At 34.8% G+C, this 12,511-nt stretch overlaps 1 long non-coding RNA gene across 23 annotated transcripts in view; it reads left to right on the top strand.

The window, feature by feature from the left end:
- The first annotated feature begins 5,388 nt into the window (after positions 1-5,388).
- LOC309660117 overlaps positions 5,389-12,511 on the top strand; it is a 187,477-nt gene continuing 180,354 nt past the window's right edge. For all 23 annotated transcript variants that reach the window (XR_014263143.1, XR_014263144.1, XR_014263145.1 and 20 more), the window contains exon 1: positions 5,389-9,910. This is a non-coding gene — a long non-coding RNA (uncharacterized lncRNA). The remainder of the gene's footprint in view (positions 9,911-12,511) is intronic.

Raw genomic sequence — 12,511 nt, 5'->3', positions numbered from 1 at the left:
ATGCTGTAAAAGAAATTTTAAAAAAAATTTTAGATGATAAGCAAGCTATTGACAGAGAATCAGAATTTCCATTCCACTCTGAGAATTTCATGTTTATGCTTACGCTGAAAATTATAACTTTGTGTGAGCTGGGATATTAACATACAGCTGAGGTATCCCCTAAAGTACATTAACATTGCATAGAAAGGCAAAAATTGTAAACAATTTAGAAGTAAAGGATTGATAAAACTAAATAATAATTCTCATCTGCAATGAGATATTACTCATTCAGGTTAAAAGCTTTTATAGTCTGTTGGATTTTATAGTCCTATCAAGTTTCTGGCAAAACAGGAAGAAGAGGAGAGGCCCCAGGCCCCAGATTATTTATTTTATTGTTGGAACAGGGTGTTTTGGGATGGGTAAGTTGTGGCTCAGAGCCTACTAGTGTGAGTAACCTGTCTGCCCACTCTGACCCTTACCCTCTGTTTACATTCATTGATTAGCATAGGAATATTTGTTTTGTAAGTAAGTGACCAAAAGAGAGATTTGTGTGTGTATGTATGCGTGTGTGTGTGTGTTTATGAGGGGCAAGAATAGCATAGGTGAGTGGGGGAGATTATATAACATATTTTCCTTACTTAGTCTCATAATTGGAATTTAGCTTCTTGAAGATAGGACTAAAAGTTTCAAAATATCCAGGGCAAGAGCAATGACCAGAGCTACTGAAGTTATTATGGAGAGATGATGTGAAACTGCAAATTAAACAGAGTTCTTGGCTGTCCAAGTGAGGCAATGTTTGGAAGAAGGCCATCTCTTCTTCCTTTGCATAGAATCTAGCAACAATTGGATATTCATGCTCCATTTGTAGAATATGGGTCACATAATAGCTGGTGACATCTATAACAGTTTTATGGCCAGAGGTATATCGAGATGGAGAGAAAAAGGAAATAACCAGTGGACATTTGGTGGTGATGGTAGTTATAATCCATCAGGATAGGCAACATTGTGTTGAAGTAACAAACACATTTCCCAATCTCAGTAAATTGACATAGCAAATGTATTCCTTACAGATCCTGAATATTCATACTGTTTTAACAGAGGGACTCTACATTTCAAGTTACTCAGGGTCCCAGGATGATGGAAGCTTCATTTTGATATGTGCTTCCATGATCTCTGAAGCACTGGAGACGGGGGGCCACGTGATGAATTGCCAACAGGCTCACTGCTACTTCCATATGTAGTAACATGTCACCTTTGCTCTTATTTCATGGACCAAATCAAGTCAAATGGCCACAACTACCTTCTCTGTGGAAAAAATATTGAAATCTTTTCATATACCTGCAAGACAAAGATATTGAAGTTTTAACACATATAAATTGTTGCTTTCAGTTTGTTCCCAATAGCTAAGAGTCTGGGTTTTGGGTACATGTCAGACCACAATTTTGGATCCCATATGTATATGGGATATCTGTTTTTTGATATATAGGCTCTTTGATAACTCATGCTTTATCTGTTCAAATTAGTGGTCTCTTGTCAACATATCTGGTAATACAAAGAAGTGTATAGTCAAAAATGAATAAGGCCTGGGACATTTGTATTTCATTTGCTTTTGAGATTTTGTCTGAATAAAGATTACTATAGAAAAAATAGAACATCTAATTCGAGAATATTTTCAGAAATGAAGATATTTACATTATTAAAGGATAATTGTGTACAGCATAATTCTACTTTTGTCTCAATATTGTCTTAGTCAAAACCTCAATAGAAAACAAATGGTGCATTTGTGTTGAATAAAGGAGAGGGGATAAGAAAAGGAGTTAACTTGGATCCAACTGAGCAAGATCTTAAACCAGCTATTTATTTCATTCACACTAAACTGACAATGTTTGACCAAGAACTAAGATGCAAAATATTAGGTGTGAAGTGATCAAGGGGGTTGTCATTCATGAAAAGTTATTTTTAAAGTGATGACTATCACTAAACATGTTAGAAGGGACTTATGACTACATCTCACTGTTGGGGGCTAGAAATACAACCACTGAAAAATACAGATCTAGCCATTGATATTAATATAACATATTTACAGAGTATTCTGTAAGCAGGACATATATTATTTAACTTTACAATGTACTTATTTAAATCCTCAAAGTTACTCTAAGGAAGAAAACTTTTGAAACAAACCAGCTTCTCAATCCTAAAATTTCCCTTTTCCTATTCATCTCCACAACACAGAGTCAGAAGGAAAGTGTATTGCCAACAGGTGTCCATTTCTAAGGCATGACACTGTAGAAACCATAGATCAGTCCTGGAAGCAAGTAGAAAGCTGCATTGAAACAATTTGGAAAACAATCTGAATTTCCCGTATTGCATCCTACCTAAGGCCAGAGATACATGGGATGCTGAAATATTTGGGGCAGTCAACAATTCCTTAATGTAAATGTAAATGTGATAACATCCTTATTTCACAGTTACTGTGTATTGACTGTATACTGATTTTTGTTGCTTTTGTTGTCCTTGTTCTGTGAATGCTGTTTTAGACTGTGTACTTTCTTTCTTGGAAACAGGAAGAGAGTTTAGGTTCATTTGACCTATTCACCTTGCTATGACTTGTGTTTGTATCAGAAGATTTTTCCAATGCCTGATTATTGTGGAAAATTTTATGAAGCTGTAAAACTTTCTGGGAACTAATTGGCTGTTACCACAATTTCTATATTTTTGTAACCAGTGTCTGAGTATTTTGTTATTATTATTTGGATGGAAAATGATGCAAAGAATATTAAATATTTCTTTATTTTGCTTAAATGACTGCCAGATATTAAGCAATGGTTAGAATGTATTTCCTTTGGAAAAAAAAAAAAAAAAAACAGAACACACCCCGACAGTCTTCAAGTAATTCTTACCACAAAAGGAAAAATATTACCTCCAGTACAACCTTAAGCAAACACATCTGAAGCTCAAATTTATTTTAGAAAATAACTACAATTAAGAGGCAATGCAGATCTTCCCTCTATTATTGCAATATGCCGATGATATGAATTTCTAATGTTTTTCAATGCTGCAAATGCTACTCTGTTTTATAGAGACATTTGTTACAGAAGTACTTGGAAGGACTTATATTCTCAGAATATATTCTAAAAGTAAATTTCCATTATATAGCAGCTGGACAGAGTCCAAAATATTGGAATCTGAAATTCTTCAGTAGAGGTCATCAAAGTTTATCCAAATGAAAAAGCAGAGATTTGGCTGATTCACTCCGTTACCTTTATAGAAAAATCACTTAGGAGGAAAAACTCCCTGGATACTTCAAAGGATTTTGAAAAGATGTTTAACTCTGAAACAGAAAGTCAAACTCCCACACTATCTCACACACCCTAATAGGAACTAGTGTGTAGCCAGTGGTTACACCCTTTCCCTCTACTATCTGAGGCTTTGGAAATGGTTTCCAGGGTTCTGAATATACTGGATCTCTTCCTTAAAAACTCAAAAGGTATCTCTAACTTTCCAAGGACATATCATGCATATGCTAAATAAGAGGAGAGCATTGAGGACAACTTCATTTCCTAAATATCAATCAAAAATATATGCAGAAGTTATAAAAATGACAGAAGACGCCAGAAAGATGATGTTCTGGCAGTGACCCCAGAAAACTCATGCCTGTGGCTTACAGGGTGGCCGTCTGCTGTAGCTTCCATGAGGTGATGAGCAATGCAAAAGTGTCAGCTTGCTTGCTCCCAGGGCTTCTGTAACTGTTTTCAGATGGGTGTTTGTGAAAAGTTCAAACAATGAACCCTCTTCTCAGAAACTGCTCTCACATCAACTTTCCCCTGAACTGTAGCCACTATAGAGTATTTCTTGGAAAACATGACAGTCTATATACTGGATAACTTACATGAAAAAACATGGTATTTGAAACACTAGAGGAGAGTTAATACTCTGGCCAGGGACTCATTGATGCATCAGCCTGGAGACCTCAGCTTCTTTCCAATATAAGCTGTTGATGAGAAGGTAGTAGGTCAAAAATGTCACAACACAGGGTAGTAATACAGGATGTTACTGGATCTTGATAAAGATCTTACAGGACAATTGAAGAATTCAGTTGGTGGGAAACAAGCCACGCGCTTTGGAAGGAGCCAGAGACCTTACTGTCTTAGGATATTGTTGTTATCATATCTATACAACTAAGCCATAAATATTTTGTTCTGAGCTTTTGTTGTAATGCATTGATAGGTAGAAGTATGGAATTATAGGTTAGCCATATATCATCTTGTCTTGAACAAAGTTCAGAAATGGAAGGCTGCAATTATATATCCCCACCTATTTATCTATCCATTCATTAGTATTACTATAGGACGAGATATAAAATAAATAAATAGGAAATTTTAAAAAGTGAATGAGACAAGTGACTAGTTCTAAGCTGGAATGAAGTGACATTGAATAGTGAATATACTTTATATTTGGTAGGCAGGATAGAACTCCTAGGAGGTGACAGCTAAATTGATTCTGAGGACAGCAAAGCAGTCACGTGAGGATCGGGGACTGTGTATTTCAGGAAGAAGGAAACAAGGTCTTAAAGTTGAAATGAGCTTGGTTTATTCAGGAAGCAGCAAGAAGGGAGAGAATAACAGGCAGAAAAGTGAAGGTGTTCTTTCAAAATAGTCATGAAAAATGGGAGCATCACAGATTTCTCACTATGATGCACTTAAAAATCAACCAAGCCATTACCACAACCAGTATCAGCAACAAAAGCAAACTATCTCCAAGACTGGAACCAACAAGCTGGATTCAAAACCATGAAGCAGGGAAGCAAAAAAGAAAGAAAATAACTATTTAGTGAAGGAGGATTAGAATCTACTCAAGCTAAACTATGATCTGGGCTGGTCAGAATTTTGATTGAAGGAACATCTTATCCTTTCTAATTTTCAAGTTTCTTATTTAGTTCAGAGATGATTTTTTAAAAAATCTGCTTGTATCAGGATGAACTCAGCTGAATATCTGCAGCTTGGAAAGGTGAATGAAACCAAGACTTGGGTCTCAACCTCTACATTACAGGGTAGGTTGCTTAGAATTTTCAGTTTATTTAGAGGTGAGCAGACTCCGGAGAGCTGAATTATTTTAACCATGCTTATAATTCATCTTTTAGGGCACAAGAATGTCAAATCCATTTGGGAAGCCAGGAAAGTACCATAATGATACAGTAAGATTAGAAGGATAACCTTAAAGAAAAATATCTCTAAATAAGATATGAACACAGAAATGCTTTCTTGACTGCCAAGGTCAGGTTCAACTACCAAGATGCCTACAGAATTTAAAATCCCCAAAGAGGACCTTCTAGACATTGAAACAGATGGGCAAATTCTTACCCAAATTGCTTCACATTTCTTTTTTTTTTTTTTTTTTTTTTTTTTGCTTCACATTTCTTTATCAGGCAGTTAGCTATGCAATTTTTCTAGACTTGAGGTATTTTGGTGTACTTATTGAAAGGTACACTATTCTCTTGATAAAATAAATATATTTCTTAATTCCTCAGAAACTTGAAAATGGCTGAACACATGTATTTTGTGTTCAGTGTTTTGGCTAAGACACAAAAATAAAATCCCAGAAAATTATGAGCTGTACCATACAAAAATTTTTGTGGCTGAAAGCACTTTTAAAATTGTAAAACAATATACCAGTGTGAATTTCTAGTATTATTATGCTTAGCTTCTAATAAATGATTGGCAATCACTAATTTTAGCCACCATGGAATCCTGTTCCACGCTGACTCTTCATTACCTCTAATTCCTTGTTGTAAAGTCTTCAGAATCTAAGCTTCATTTTTTATAACTCCTTTGAGGTTAGCCATAAATTTTTACTGTTCTATTCAGATTACTTGTATGACCTACATCTTTCTTGATTCCTCGGTTAGAGGCTCTATCCTCACAAATCAAGCCAAGTCTCCCAAAGTAAACTATTAGCTCCAACATTTCCTGTTTCTAAAATGTCTTTTGTATCTCATGATTTTTTATAAATATTCCAATTTTGTTATCTCTAGGTTATGACAATTTTTTTTTTTTTTGGTCCACTTATTCTAACATTCCTACCAATTAGTAGATTTGGGAATGTGACAGGCAGAATGGCTTTCTAAAGATATCCACTCTCTAAACCTGTGAGTATGTTATATTAAATCACACACACAAAAAAAAATCTGTAGATATAATTGAGATCAGTGACTTCTACATAAGAAGATTATCCTGGATTATCCAGGTGGGTTCAGTTTAATCCTATGAGCCTTAAAAAGTAAAGAACTTTCTCTGGCTGGAGAAAGAGATAAGAAGGCAGACAAGTTCAAAGTGTGAAAACAAAGTGATGTCGTGTCCCTGATTCTGAGAAGTAGACGTCCATGCAAAGATTAGAGAGAAGCCTCAAGAAACCAAAATCAGGACCCATATGACAGCCAACAAGGAGACTGGGACCTCAATCCTACAAGCACAAGGAACTGTGTTCTGCCTGGAACTAAAACGAGCTTGGAAGTGGATTCTCCTTCAGAGCTTCCAGATAAAATCCCTGGCTTACCAACACCTTGATTTTGGCCTTGTGGATTCAGAGTAGAGGATCCAGTGGGCCCACCCAGACTTCTGACCCTCAGAATTGTGAGATCATAAACTGGTGTTGTTTAAAGCTCTAGTTTTGAGGTGAGTTGTCACAGCAGCAATAGAAAACTCATGAAATAATTCACTGTTTCTAAATATCCTTGCTTATTATTCAACAGATTAACTGGATATGAGGGGTGTTAAAGCTACTCGCACTGATTGGAGGTTTTCTACCACTGTGTTCAGAAGAATGTTAAAGAACACAGAAAAGAAGTTTAATAAGAGCCTGAGTATTTTTCGGAAGTCATTTATATTCAGGGCAAAATGTCAAAAGCAATCACTCTTAGTATGTCTTTAAAACATATCTACATCAAAGAGGGTATTTGTTTTGTTCTCATTAAGAAGAATTATGGCAAGTTCATGTAACCTAAAGCTCCACCTCACTTGGTTCGATTTTTCTTTTCAGTAAATGAGTCATTGCTAATGCAATTCTTAAAGTCCCACAGGAAAATAATTAAGTACTTAGCTGACAAGCACTTTTTTTTTTTTTTAAAGTAAAAGGATAAGCAATTCTCTTCTTATTTCAACCTGAACTCCACTACTATGCTGTGTTGGTTTTTCTTTTAAAGCCATCAAAGATAATGATAAAGTAAAAGCTAAAAAACAGTATTTAATTGTTCATATATTTTGTAGATCTCTTCCTTCCAACTTCCTTTCTTTTCCTTATTTAGTCAGCCTCTAACTTGAGACCCTTCTCCCACTTATTCACTTTATTTACTTTTTTCTTTTTTTTTTAATTGAAGTATAGTTGATTTACAATGCTGTGCCAGTCTCTGCTGTACAGCAAAGTGACTCAGTTATACACATATAGACATTCTTCTTTTATATTCTTTTCCATTATGGTTTATCACAGGATATTTAATGTAGTTCCCTGTGCTATACATTAGGACCTTGTTGTTTATCCATTCTAAATGTAATAGTTTGCATCTACCAATCCCAAACTCTCAGTTCATCCCTCTCCCTCTTCCCTCTCCCTTGGCAACCACAAGTCTGTTCACTATGTCTATGAGTCTGTTTCTGTTTTGCAAATAGGTTCATTTGTGCCATATTTTAGATTCCACATATAAGTGATATCATATGGTATCTGTCTTTCTCTTTCTGACTTACTTCACTTAGTATGATAATCTCTAATATAAATTGTACCAAGGTTTTCTTAGGTCAGTCTCCCAAGGCAATATAAATAAAAACAAAAATAAACAAATGGGACCTAATCAAACTAACAACCTTTTGCACAGCAAAGGAAACCATAAAAAAAAAGAAAAGAACAACATACGGAATGGGAGAAAATATTTGTAAATGCTGTGACAGACAAGGGCTTAATCTCAAAAAAATACAAACAGCTCATACAACTCAATAACAAAAAAAACAAACAACCCTATAGAAAAATGGGCAGAAGACTTTAATAGACATTTCTCTAAAGAAGACATACAGATGCCCAGTAGGCACATGAAAAGATGCTCAACATCACTAATTATTAGAGAAATTCAAATCAAAACTACAGTGAGGTACCACCTCACACTGGTCAGAATGGCCATCATTAAAAAAATCTACAAATAACAAATGCTGGAGAGAGTCTGTAGAAAAGGGAACCCTCCTACACTGTTGGTAGGAATGTAAGTTGGTACAACCACTATGGAAAACAGTATGGCGGTTCCTCAGAAAACTAAAAATAGAATTACCATATGATCCTGCAATCTGACTCCTGGGAATATACCTGGACAAAAATATAATCTAAAAAGATACATGAACCCCTATGTTCATAACAGCACTATTCACAATAACCAAAACATGGAAACAACCTAAATGTCCATTAGCAGATGAATGGATAAAGAAGAGGTGGTACATATATACAATGGAATACTACTCAGCCATAAAAAAGAATGAAATAATGCCATTTACAGCAATACAGATGCAACTAGAGATTATCACTTTATTCACTTTTAAATGACTTTATGATACAACAGAAATTAATTAAAAAGTGAAAATTCTGGAGTCAACTGGGTAAATGTTAAATTATTTTTAAATGTTAAGGCAAATTTTATAAATAAAAAATGGATTTTGCCACCAAATGTAATTTTAGAAAAATATATTGGCATTTTGTCAATACCTAATTTTTCAACTTTCCTTTATATAAAATTTCCCATCCTTTTCACATTCCAAAAATACCTATTCTAATTAAATAATAACTTTCTTTTGCACTTCTGTCAAATAACTTTTCTGCTCTTGTAATGTATCTGAATCAATACATGTCATGAAAAAAGTATTAATAAATGCTTTATGAATCTTTAGGATATAAAAGTAAACAGAGCAGGAATCCTGTAACACAAATTCTGCAGACTCCTTAGATTGTTACAAGATAGCTTTGAATTTATGTAGCCAAAGAATGAATAAAAAATTCTATAGTATCATAAATCTATAGCTTCAATTTCTATATCTTTTTATGTTCTGATGTATTTATAATTCTTGCTTATTTAAAAATATAAATATAGTATATAGTATATATACTATATACTGTATATAGTAAAATCAAACTCTTGTTTATAATATTCTTGTCTATAATATTCTTGGACCATTATTTAATTTTTCACTTATTTGTTTATTCATTTATTCAGTAAATATTTATTGAACATCTATTATATGGAAGGTGCTTTTCTAAATTATGGGGATATAGTAAGGGTAAAAAAATAACCCCAAAAATCTTTTCCTCATTGAAGTCACGTTATAATTGGCAGGGAGGTTTCTAATGAGTGTTACAGCATAGCTCAAAAAAGATTATTCATGTGGATTTCTATATACATAATTTAATTTAGTTCATATTCAATTATTGAAAATTTTATTTGGCAACCTTTAGAAAATAAAATATCAATCCCATTCTGCTCTTAAAGTTGGTATTAAAAACCAAAGCAAAGAGACAAGTATGCAAGAACACTAACCCAGAGTACAGCAGGAGCAACTTACAAACGGCTTCACTTGAATGAGGAAATATTATTTTTTCCTATTTTACAGCTGGAAAATGAGGGACAGGCAAATGTGAAGTAACTTGCCTGAGGTCACTCAGTGAGGTTCAGTTGAGTCTGGGCTCTAACTCAGAAGTTCCTGATTCTCTGTGGTTGGGCCACAAGTTCATAGCCGCTGGCTCATAGCAGCTTCCGGAACAGATTGGAGTTTTCCTGTAAGCCCTAGAGAGTTAGGCTGCCACATCAACATGAGTGCCTTCAGAACTCGGGTTCCAAGGAAGGTCAGCGACGGCACGTTCTTATTGCTTTAACCTTTCTGCCCACATTGAGGAAATTCACAGCAAGGTAAGTCTTGCCAAAAGAAGGGAAGCAAGAAAGATAACTTGAGGAAATGTTGTGCCTAATAGCCATGGGTGAAATTTAGGGTTCACAAAGCCTGGGAAAATTAACTTTTTCTGCAGTAGAAGTCATGAAATTAAATTTAACACTCTCGGCAGTTTTCTGACAAATATTTTTGCTTTTCCATTAATCCCAAATGAAACAGTACTAACTCCAAGTTAAAATTAGAGCCAGGGCAGTGAACAGGCTGTGAATATTTATTTATACCTAAGAGTTTAATATGCTATAGACTTAAACAGTTAAGCCCTGGGAGTTTAAAGAATGATTAACTTGGATTCAGGTACAGCTAAATCAATTCCAAAAACTCTGGCGCACAAAATTCAGTTTCCTGCCTTGATGGATTGCAGTGCACTTGGGTGGGCTCAGAATTTATGAGAGAAAAACAAAATTAAATGCTTCTAAATTGACTCAAACCACTGGGCTGCTAACATTCAACACATAAAAATAACCATCCTGCAAACTTACACTGAAATAAAATGCAGTAAAACAAAAAACAAAACAAACAAACATACAAAACATAAAAATCATACTCAGATGACTCAGTCTCTCAATCTGTGGGGACAACAGATTCACCAATGAGATTACTTGGCTGCTGCAGTGACATTAAGAGAAATGGAGCAAACTTTCTTCTCCAAAGAGAGACGGAGTTGTTCAGTTTGCACCAGACCCTTACCCCCAGTCCTAACGTGCAATTACATGTCCAACATACAGAGATCCATTTAACAGCTATTTAAATGTTTAAATATTTAGATTTAATGTGTATCTTTGATGTGCTTAGCACTATTTAGGTACTGGGAAAAAAGTAATGCACAAAAGAGGAAGAAAACACCCCTGTTCTCATGGACCTTACATATAAATTGTACGTATATATGAAGGTTAAATAAGATGAAGCATATCATATATATAAAGAGAGTCAGGTCAATGACGTCTCTAGAATTTCTATATCAGAGACTCAGGGTCAATATTTGGTTACAGGAAGAGTTGGGCAGGTTATCTTAAAGCCGTATGTGTATAGTGACTTCATTGCTCCCCATAGGTTAATTGTGGAAGGAAGTTACTGATGGAGATAATTAGGATGGAGGGGGTTAAAGACCCCCTAAGCACTTCCCTGAATTTATCACTGAATATACCCAATCAGTCCCTTGGCTGGCTGTACTTACTATTTTGGATAAATTGTCATGCATGGGTTTCTTCTGTTAATCATATTGACAGAGAAGGAAAAACATCCTTTGGTCAATCACATCACATGTTCCCTGTGCTTTCATAAAAACAGAAACATTGTTTTCCAGGAGGATTGAAATAATGTGACTAAAAATTTTTTTTTTTTTTTTGGTGTTGTCATTGTTTTATTACTCATAGTTTGCAAGCAATATTATATACAAAAGTCATTTTTAAAACAGCAGGGTTTGCTAGAAAAGTGTCTTTTATTTTCTTTGCACTGTGGGTTTCTGCACCATTCACACCTGGAGCCTGCTACATTAAATGTATAATTTATGCAGGTGTTGGGCAAAAATGTAAGAACCTTTGAGTTTTCTACTCATACCCACCCCAAAATAAATCCCACCCCTTCTCTACTATATGGGTCGCTAACATTAAAAACACTAAGAAAATACACATTCATCTCGCTTTCTGTAAGTCCTTTTTCTCTATTTTTACATGACCAAGATGTTGGCTTGGTTATGAAGTCAAAAGTGTTCCCAAAGTTTTGATGATGATTCGTAGAGAAACCTCTCCAAGCTATCCTCTTCCAAAGTAATTTCTATGAATGTCTTTAGTTTTCTGTGAACAGTAGCTACAACACCCTTCACTTTTGAACTCTTATGTTTACCTTTATTAATAACCAAGATAATGTGTGCAACTATCATCTTTAATTTCTTTCATCAGAGTCTTATAGTTTTATGCATACAAGTCTTTTGTCTCCTTACGTAGGTTTATTCCTAGGTATTTTATTCTTTTTGTTGCAGTGGTAAATGGGAGTGTTTCCTTAATTTCGTTTTCAGATTTTTCATCATTAGTGTATAGGAATACAAGAGATTTCTGTGCATTCATTTTGTATCCTGCTACTTTACCAAATACGTTGATTAGCTATAGTAGTTTTCTGGTAGCATCTTTAGGATTTTCTATGTATAATATCATGTCATGTCATCTGCAAACAGTGAGTTTTACTTCTTTTCCAATTTGGATTCATTTTATCTCTTCTTCTCTGATTGCTGTGGCTAAAACTTCCAAAATTATGTTGAATAATTGTGCTGAGAGTGGGCAACCTTGTCTTGTTCCTGACCTTAGTGGAAGTGGTTTCAGTTTTTCACCATTGAGAATGATGTTGGCTGTGGGTTTGTCATATATGGCCTTTATTATGTTGAGGTAAGTTCCCTCTATGCCTACTTTCTGTAGGGTTTTTTTACCATACATAGGTGGTGAATTTTGTCAAAAGCTTTCTCTGCATCTATTGAGATGATCATATGATTTTTCTCCTTCAGTTTGTTAATATGGTGTATCACATTGATTGATTTGCGTATGTTGAAGAATCCTTGCATTCCTGGGATA

The sequence above is a fragment of the Balaenoptera physalus genome, assembly GCF_965194825.1.
Source record: "Balaenoptera physalus genome assembly, chromosome: 4".
In the NCBI taxonomy this organism is placed as follows: Eukaryota; Metazoa; Chordata; class Mammalia; order Artiodactyla; family Balaenopteridae; genus Balaenoptera; species Balaenoptera physalus.
The sequence above is the reverse complement of the archived record's forward strand: the minus strand, read 5'-3'. Positions and strand labels throughout refer to the sequence as shown.